Source organism: Rousettus aegyptiacus, unplaced genomic scaffold, assembly GCF_014176215.1.
Source record: "Rousettus aegyptiacus isolate mRouAeg1 unplaced genomic scaffold, mRouAeg1.p scaffold_m13_p_18, whole genome shotgun sequence".
Lineage (NCBI taxonomy): Eukaryota > Metazoa > Chordata > Mammalia > Chiroptera > Pteropodidae > Rousettus > Rousettus aegyptiacus.
Window position 1 is genome coordinate 19991836 of NW_023416293.1, and position 8410 is coordinate 20000245.

At 38.8% G+C, this 8410-nt stretch overlaps 1 long non-coding RNA gene across 1 annotated transcript; it reads left to right on the top strand.

Annotated features, from left to right (window-relative positions):
• Positions 1-4637: 4637 nt before the first annotated feature.
• LOC118613329 lies at positions 4638-7377 on the top strand. The gene is made up of 3 exons (XR_004955372.1): positions 4638-6049; positions 6545-6690; positions 7058-7377. It is a non-coding gene; the product is annotated as an uncharacterized LOC118613329 (long non-coding RNA).
• The last annotated feature ends 1033 nt before the right edge of the window (positions 7378-8410 follow it).

The window sequence follows — 8410 nt, forward strand, 5'->3', positions numbered from 1 at the left end:
AGAAGAGAACGGACAAAAAGCATCTAACACAGGGCCTAGTATATACAAGTATTTTAATTCAAAAACTGTAGTTATTATCATCCTTTTCATCCATATTGAGTTTTATTGCTATCATCATTATTATAAGTCAGTAATGTAATTAATAACTTTACATTAAAGGAGATTTGATTACTCTTCCAAACTTTGGCAAAACTTTGGAACATAAAACTTCCAATAAAGTGAAGAAATGTTTGTTTCCTAGGCAAAACCTCTGAGCAAATTATGCTGGAGTGGACTGTCCCAAAACGCGCTAGCAGTGCCGCGGCAGCTGTGAAGGCTGGTCTGGGAGTCGCTGGACTCTGAAATTACATAAAATTAATAAGAATCATTTTATATCAGTTTTAATGTGGCAATATGCTTATAGTTTTCTCTGACTTGTGATAAATGTATGAGTTAGAGGCCTCTGAGAATATTCTTCAGATATGAATTTCTTAATTCAGCAATTCTCTTACAAGCGAATGATCATTCGAAGACTTCGGTAAACTCCAGGCTCTGACTACCATTGACTCCAGTCCACAGAAGAAAGATTTATTTCGTAATGTTTTCTCGGAGGCAGGGCAGTCGCCCGTCAAGAATAGACCCGCTGTGCTTCCCAACTATGTTTCTATATTAAACTGACTTGCCGCAGTCAGTATCTGTCATGTTATAAGATGTAACCTGCAAGAAAAAAATGCAGATGTTTTCTTCTAAATTAAATTTTGAGAATGACAGCCCAGCAAACTTAGCTACTTAATGAAATATTTAGATTGGCATTTTATTTTACTGTATTTATTAAGGATGTAAACAACATGGCCTTTAAATGTTATATTTTGTCTTCTTTAATTGAAAAAAATGTCATATTTGACGTGGATATTCTGTTTTAACAATATATAGAATGTCTATTAAATGAAGCATAAAAGGTTGATATCTTTTGTAATCTATATAGGTCACTTATTAAAAGCAACCCAGAGAGATACACAGTTTTAATTGAAGCCTAGATTTACTGTGCATAATTAAAAGCAATCTTGTTCTCAGTCTGTGGAAGGGAAAATAAATAGGGACCTCTTACCTCTAATGAAATTTGAATAACTTTTAAAATATAAGAATTGAGAAAAAGGAGGAGGAGGATATTAATGATAATAACGAAACAATCTCTAGCTTGCATGGAGTGCTTGCTAATTACTAGGTGTTTTTTTTTGTTTGTTTTGCTATATAAATTTTCTTATTTAATTCTGACAATAACCCTACAAAAAAATAAAAGTGTTATGATCCACATTTTGCAGATGACAAAATAGAGGCACATGACCCAGATCTGGAGCTCCACTGTGTCATAAAGAAGTTCTGCCATAATGTCCAGTGCTATGACTCATCCTGACATTTCTATATGCAAGATCTTAGACATGTCAAGCAATAGACGTGTTAATGAGGCAGGTTTAAAACACATTTGAATAAAAATCAAGTGTCACAGCCCTACCCCATATTATGTGTTGCTCACAAAGTCTTCCAGCCCCGGGCCTGCCGCAGAGCCTGAGCCCCGCCGCCTGTAACATCAGCCTCTTCTTGTTCCTGAGCGATCCTTCACGTCGCTCTAGGGCCCCATGGTCCTCTTCGCTGACGTCATGCTTGCCCAAACGTAGGCATCACATGACTATGCTTCGATTTCCACTTATATATTTGGCCTGTTTCTTCTATCCCGTTGTGCCCTGATTATTTTTCTGATGATAATTGGTTTGTTCTGCATTGTCTTATCTTGGATCCTCGATGTCATAGGCCACCCGAGATGCTGGGACAAACCATTGTGTGAAACAAACCTAAAAAGGCAGATTAAAGCTACATTGGGAAGGATCTTGAATATCAGATAGATGAATTTGTAGAAAATATTTTAGACAATAACAATTAATAAGAAGTTTTTCTCTTTTTTTTCTCTCTCTCTCTCTCATATTAAGCTGAGATTAAAATAAGAATAAAAATACTTAGTAAAAAATAAAGTACAACCCTAAACTTAGTATTTGTAAAAGACTCTTCTTGTTCAAAGAGACTGAAGGATGACTAAGCACAACTTTCCTCCTCAAAGTTCTTCCCTCTGGGGACTCTGTGATCACCACTCCCACAGCTAGAGTGGCCGCCCGCTGCCACTGCTGGCCCTCCGTCCCCTGACCCAGAATGGATGCCCGAGTTCCCTTCCTCACAAATCCCATAGTGATGCAGGAACAAAATTGGGACAACCAAGAAATAATTGACTGTAGACTAGTCTGCAAGGTGATACAGAGTTTAAAATCTAGATAACTTGGCATATAAACCATGAGTTATCATCTTTGGCTGTGACTCACTAAAGGCGACCTAGTTTACAGCTACTAGAGCTTCACAGATTCTCGGAAATCACCAGAATTACACATCTGAACATAATCGAAGTCAAAGAAGGATCTAATCACTCAGCTCTCTAAATACCATCTCTCAGTTCTAGCTTTCTGCTGAGGACTCACTTCATTTCCTGGCCAATTTATACTGGGTATGAATTCATGCTGTTCACTCACTTTCTCTCTGGCTTGTTTAGAATAACTTCATCAAAGCACAACGTGAATGAGCCCAGTCTCAGTAAACATTTAGCGGTAGGCTCTCTAGGAATAACAAAAAATAGAACAGCTTTGTATGATTTGGCTCCTTCTGTGATGTTACTATCCCCACCATGTCCAAGCTACCTGTGTGAGGTGGTCGAGTTAGGAGTTAGGAGGAGCCTGGAGGGCGGGCTTCACAGCAGAGCTATTTACCTATAACAGCAGCTTGCATGTGCTGAGTTCTCACGCAATCCTAGGGTGAGTGCTAAACTATTAACATACATTCTTTCCTTTACTCTTCCAACAGCCCTCGAGAAACTATGCATTTTTAAAAATCACTGTTACGTATAGGGATGAGGGCATTAAGAATAAAAGGGGCTAAATTTCACACTCACATAACCTGTAAATGGAAGAGCCATTATTTAATTCCCATTTGTCACTTCTCTCCTGATGGGCATGTCCCTGTCTTAATCAGTAAGCTCTAGAGTTGGCATCAATTTTTTTCACCCAAGAATCTGCCTCAAATGCTTATATTTTTGAGTACTTTTCTATACATTCTCTTACAAAAGAGATAGCACTGATATAGAGATATTGCCATAAAAATTAATAAGCAGTGAAAAAAAGCATCATTTTATAAATCTTGCCAATGTAAACTCTGTATAATTAGGCAACGGATTAAATATGGTAATGAGAGGCACAAAAATAACTATATTTTTATTCCTGGGTGACCGGAAGACTGGAATAATCATTAATTTTTTGGAATTTAATAGACGTGAAGTAGTATCTCATTGTGGTTTTGACTTACATTTTCCTGATGGCTAGATCATCTTTTCATATATCTGTTGGCCATTTGTATGTCTTCTTGGGAGAAGTGTCTGCTCAGATCCTCTGCCCATTTTTAAATGGGTTGTTTTTGTTGTTGTTGAATTGTATAAGATCTTTATATATTTTGAATATTAACTCTTAGTGGAGGTGTTATTTGCAAATATCTTCATTCTTCTGAATGTGGCTTTCTAATTTTCCCAGCACCATTTATTAAAGAGGCATTCTTTTCTCCCTTGTCTGCTTTTGGCTCTTTTGTCAAAAATTCTTTACCCATACATATTTGGGTTTATTTCTGGGCTCAATTCTGTTCCATTGGTCTATGTGTCTTTCAAATGGTTATTATCAACAAGAAAAGTAATAACAAGTGTTGAAGAGGTTGTGGGGGATAAAAAGAACCCTCATTCACTACTGATGAGAATGTGAATTGGTGCAGCCACTATGAAAAACAGTATGGAGGTTCCTCAAAAAAATAAGAATAGAATTACCAAACAACCGAGAAATCCCTCTTCTCTGTACCCCAATAATTTGAAAACATTTATTTGGAAAGATATATGCAACTCGATGTTCACTGCAGCATCATTCACGGTGGCCAGGACATAGAAACAACTGACGTGTCCTACAATAGATGATTGGATGAAGCTGTGGTACATATATACAATGGAATATTACTTAGCCATTAAAAAAGATGAAATACTGCCATTTGTAACAATCATAGGTGCATCTTGAGATTATCATGCTAAGTGAAAACAACACACAGAAAAACTTGAGAACCATATGCTTTCATTCATACGTGGGCTATAAACCTGAAGGCGGTCTGCAGCCACGCCACCCCGAACGCGCCCGCTCTTGCCTTATCTCAGAAGCGAAGCAGGTGTGCACCTGGTTAGTACTTGGATGGGAGACCACCTAGGGAGACCAGGCGCTGTAGGTGTAAAAAACAAACAAACAAACAAAAACGAAAGCAACAAATGAATAAGACAAACAAAGAAAACTCATAGACACAGACAATAGTTTAGTAGTTTCTAGAGGGAAAGGGAGGAGGGGAGTGGTAGATAAGGGTAAAGAGGGTCAAATATACAGTGACAGAAGAAAATTTAACTTTGGGAAGTGAACAAACAATGTAATATACAGATGACATATAATTGATTTCTACACTTAAAACCTATATAATTTTACTAACCAGTGTCTCCTCAATAAATTTAATAGATTCTTTTTAAAAAAAGAAATGAAAAATGTATTTTCTCCTGTTAATAAATTATCATTTTGGACTGGTTAAAAATATATATTTTGGGGATCTGAAAAAGGTCTTGGTTTATGAGAACTACATTCCAGTAATGTTGATATAGGAAGAGATTTACAAGGAAAATATATTTTGTAGAAGCCATTCTGGCAAGATAAATGAGAAGTATACTGGAATCAGTCGGGCACTGTGGGAACAAGGCAACTCACTTCCATGACCTTAAGTTTCTCAACTTCAAACCCCTAAGTTTGGAACGCTGCTCAAAGTAATTTCTCAGAAAATGACGGGAAGATTAACAAGTGTTTATCGTGAAAGCTGTTATGCCCAATCCAGTAGCTGTGGGGAAGGTAATGCCACCTGAAGTTCTTCCCTCTCCATGAGAGAAGTCATCGGTCGTGACGTTGCTCTAATTGTCAGGTCAATCCATTTCCCTGTATTTCTTCACCGTTCTGTCTCACCATATCTGCAAAGGGCCTCTTAGCATGAAGGAAGGCTTTTTTATTTTTAAATAGTTGTACAATTAACACTGTGGCTTTTTTAACAACTTTACAGCAAGAGCTCACTGTCACACAAGTAATAGCAATTCTGAATATAAGAAATGTATTTATATAAAATCTTTATGTGGCCTTAATACCCAGGAGTCTGAAAACTTTAAATTAATCTTTGCTTCCTTCTGTGAATCTTAGCATTCAAACTGCCTGGTATCTTAGATCACATATTTTCTATTACTTATTCTGTCACAAACATTCCACCCCTCCTCTATCATGAAAAGACTTCGTCTTGTTCACCACTACATCTAGCACATAACACAGCATATATTTGATGACATAAGTAAAATAAAATTGGACAAATGAATAAACATGGCAAAATGGTTGGTAGTTTCAGACTTATTACATATTTTAACTCTTAACTGACTTGAAATCTCATTTATCTGCCAATACTTTCACATATGTTACCTTAAAAAAACATACTACCCAATCTTTTCTTACCACCTTAGTCAGGAACAAAGTTCGTTGAATGACACTAATAGATTTCTTGCTCTGGAAATGCACTTATGATATCCGGGAGCAGGAAAAAAGATTCTTCTCAGGGGCCCATGATTCACGCCAACCTAGGTGTCTGCATTGTTTCTACCCAGGGCAGATAGAAGAGGGGCGTTTATACAAAGAGATTTTCTAGAGCAAGGGTAGATTGAGAAGAAACGTGCGAAGTGATGTGTTGAAGTCACGTGGTGTAGACTTACCGCAGCTAATCGAGCATATTTCTTCCTAACTGCATTTTCCGTGGTGTGAGCTGGTGTTTTGAAGTCGGCCGTGGCAGGAGTCTTCACACAAAGGAAGTACACAACTGCCGGAAATCCAGGCTCTCCCCCGGAGTCTGTCATCGAACATTTGGCAGCGCACCCCTGAAGGTATGCACCCCTGAAAGTACGTCCTCTTAAACTCAAGTCAGATAAGTAGACATAAAACCAAAGACTCAGGAGTGTGAAGGAAACGATGGGGAGCAGGAATGAGAGCGGACAGATAAGAGCTCGTCAGGGCTGGGGAAGTTCAAAGGCGGGACAGAGAGCGTGATAGGGACGAATGGGACCCTAATGAAGTGCCTCCGATTGAGAAAGAGAAAGAGGTGGGTGACCTGGAGATAGGCTCCCATGTTCGCTTGGGGCCACTGAGAAGCAGATGTCAAGATGGGATTAGATAGTCAAGAAACGTATCAGGGGACATGGCTGTGATGGATAAGGGATGGGAGAGGCAGGGAGAGCCGTCGGACTCTGACGCGGATCTGATACCTGTGAAAAGGCAGGCAGAGGAGACCAGACGCGGTAACGAGAGTCTCAGTCTGCGCCGCAGTTCTAAGCAAGTTTCAACCTGACAGCTGGGTGCCCTTGACCCATGTCCTTTATTAGAGAATTCCACAAACTACAGGAATAGGCCAACACTTCTGGCACCCTCCGCTATCGACTGGGAAAAGCACAGCCTTGGCATGAATGCAGTGATAGGTCTACCATGGCAGCTCCTGGGACCATGTGTCAATCATGTTTGTATGGAGCAGGTGAGTTGAGCAGTCATTACATGCACAGGATACAAAATAGACATTTTTCCAGATACTGTTTCAATGGAGACAAGATTTCCTTAGCAAACCTGTCCAACTGCATAACTCCAGGTCCACGGCTAGGCCTTCTCTCCTGTAGGGCTACCTTGAGAGATGCTACTATTCCCTCATAAGACTCTAAAGAGACCTAGGACATTTCCCAGATACAATCACATCCCAGGGGACCTTGGTCACATGTGAAAACAGGGGTCTGACCGCCCCTAGAATCAGTGTTAGAGTTCCATCCTGCCTTGAAATAGGAGTCATACATTGTATATTAAATTACATATTCCATGTAATTTATTTAATGTGTCTCCTCCAACACCAGATCTGTTTCTGGTTCCTCGTATCATGTCCCAATCACTGGGTCTTAGATTTCATAAAGACCATCCAGAGCCAAGCTTGACCACGGACATGTCTCCGAGCTGAGCTGTGTGCCTCCTAAAGGTAAGAACAACGTCTTTTTCTAACTCCGCGTCCCCGCAGCACGCCACATGGTTAGGTATGAAGTGGACATTCTGAGACATTAGTCAACTTCTTTCTTTAAAGAAGGTGTCCTCCGCCCCCCAGACCGCACAGCGAGAGGTGAGCAGCAGGTGAAGCTTCAACTGTATCTGCAGCCACTGCCGGCGTTAGCATGAGCGCCTCAGCTCCGCCCCAGATCATCGGGCGTTAGATTCTCATAGGAGTACGGGTCCCTTGCGCCAAAAAAGTTGGGGACCGCTGCTTTAAAAGCTTCACATTTGAGATGTTGGAGATGTTTTGTGTTTTACCTAGCATCTCCTTTCTTCCCATAAAACTCGCTTGGATTTACAAAGCAGTTCCATTACAAATTTGATCTTTGCTTACAGTTTCAGGGAAGCAAAGGCAGACTGCAGATAGATAGATATTATTTTAACAGATTTTATTAATTGCAGTTAATATTAATATCTTATCTACCTAATATTACAATAAGAAATTTCAAAATTGCAGAACTCAATGCACTTAGCATTGAAATAATTAATTGTCCTATCACTATTATTTCTTCTAACAGCAAATGGATACTTTTCTAATATTTCTACATGGATAAAGAAAAGTACTTATTTTGTGTGTATAAATAACAACTATTTGCAAAATGAACACCCAAGAGTAATGTGAGAGGCAGAATCTTTTAGGCGATTTCAACTGAAGCACTTTTCTTTTTGAGCCTTGCATTAAATCAATAAGAAAAGATAATTTGGTTCCTAATTACAACACTAAATATAGCGTAGTTTATTTTCTGTGAGACAGCATGTAATTCAAATTAAAAATAAAATATAATTTTACCTTCTGTTAGCATTTTATCCTGCGCATTTAGAATAATGAAAAGCCCCCCCTCGCTACACAAATTTCCTTTAAAGCCATTTTTGACAGTGAACAAGAAAACATTTATTCTTCTTATTTGTGGCCATGATTTGGACATATTACAGGAGAAACTGTTAACACCCAAAGATACGTAGAGAAGTAAACTCTTAATACGATGGAATTAACCTGTATTTTGGTTTACAATTTAGAATAAAATTGATTCTATTTTATGTTTTGGAATTTGTGAAATAAATCCGATTGAATGTTGCCACTCTTCGAAATATCTTTATTTTCTAATAGGTGAGAACAAAGGCAAATTTCTTTGAGACAACACACATTCTACTAAGTCTTCTAGATA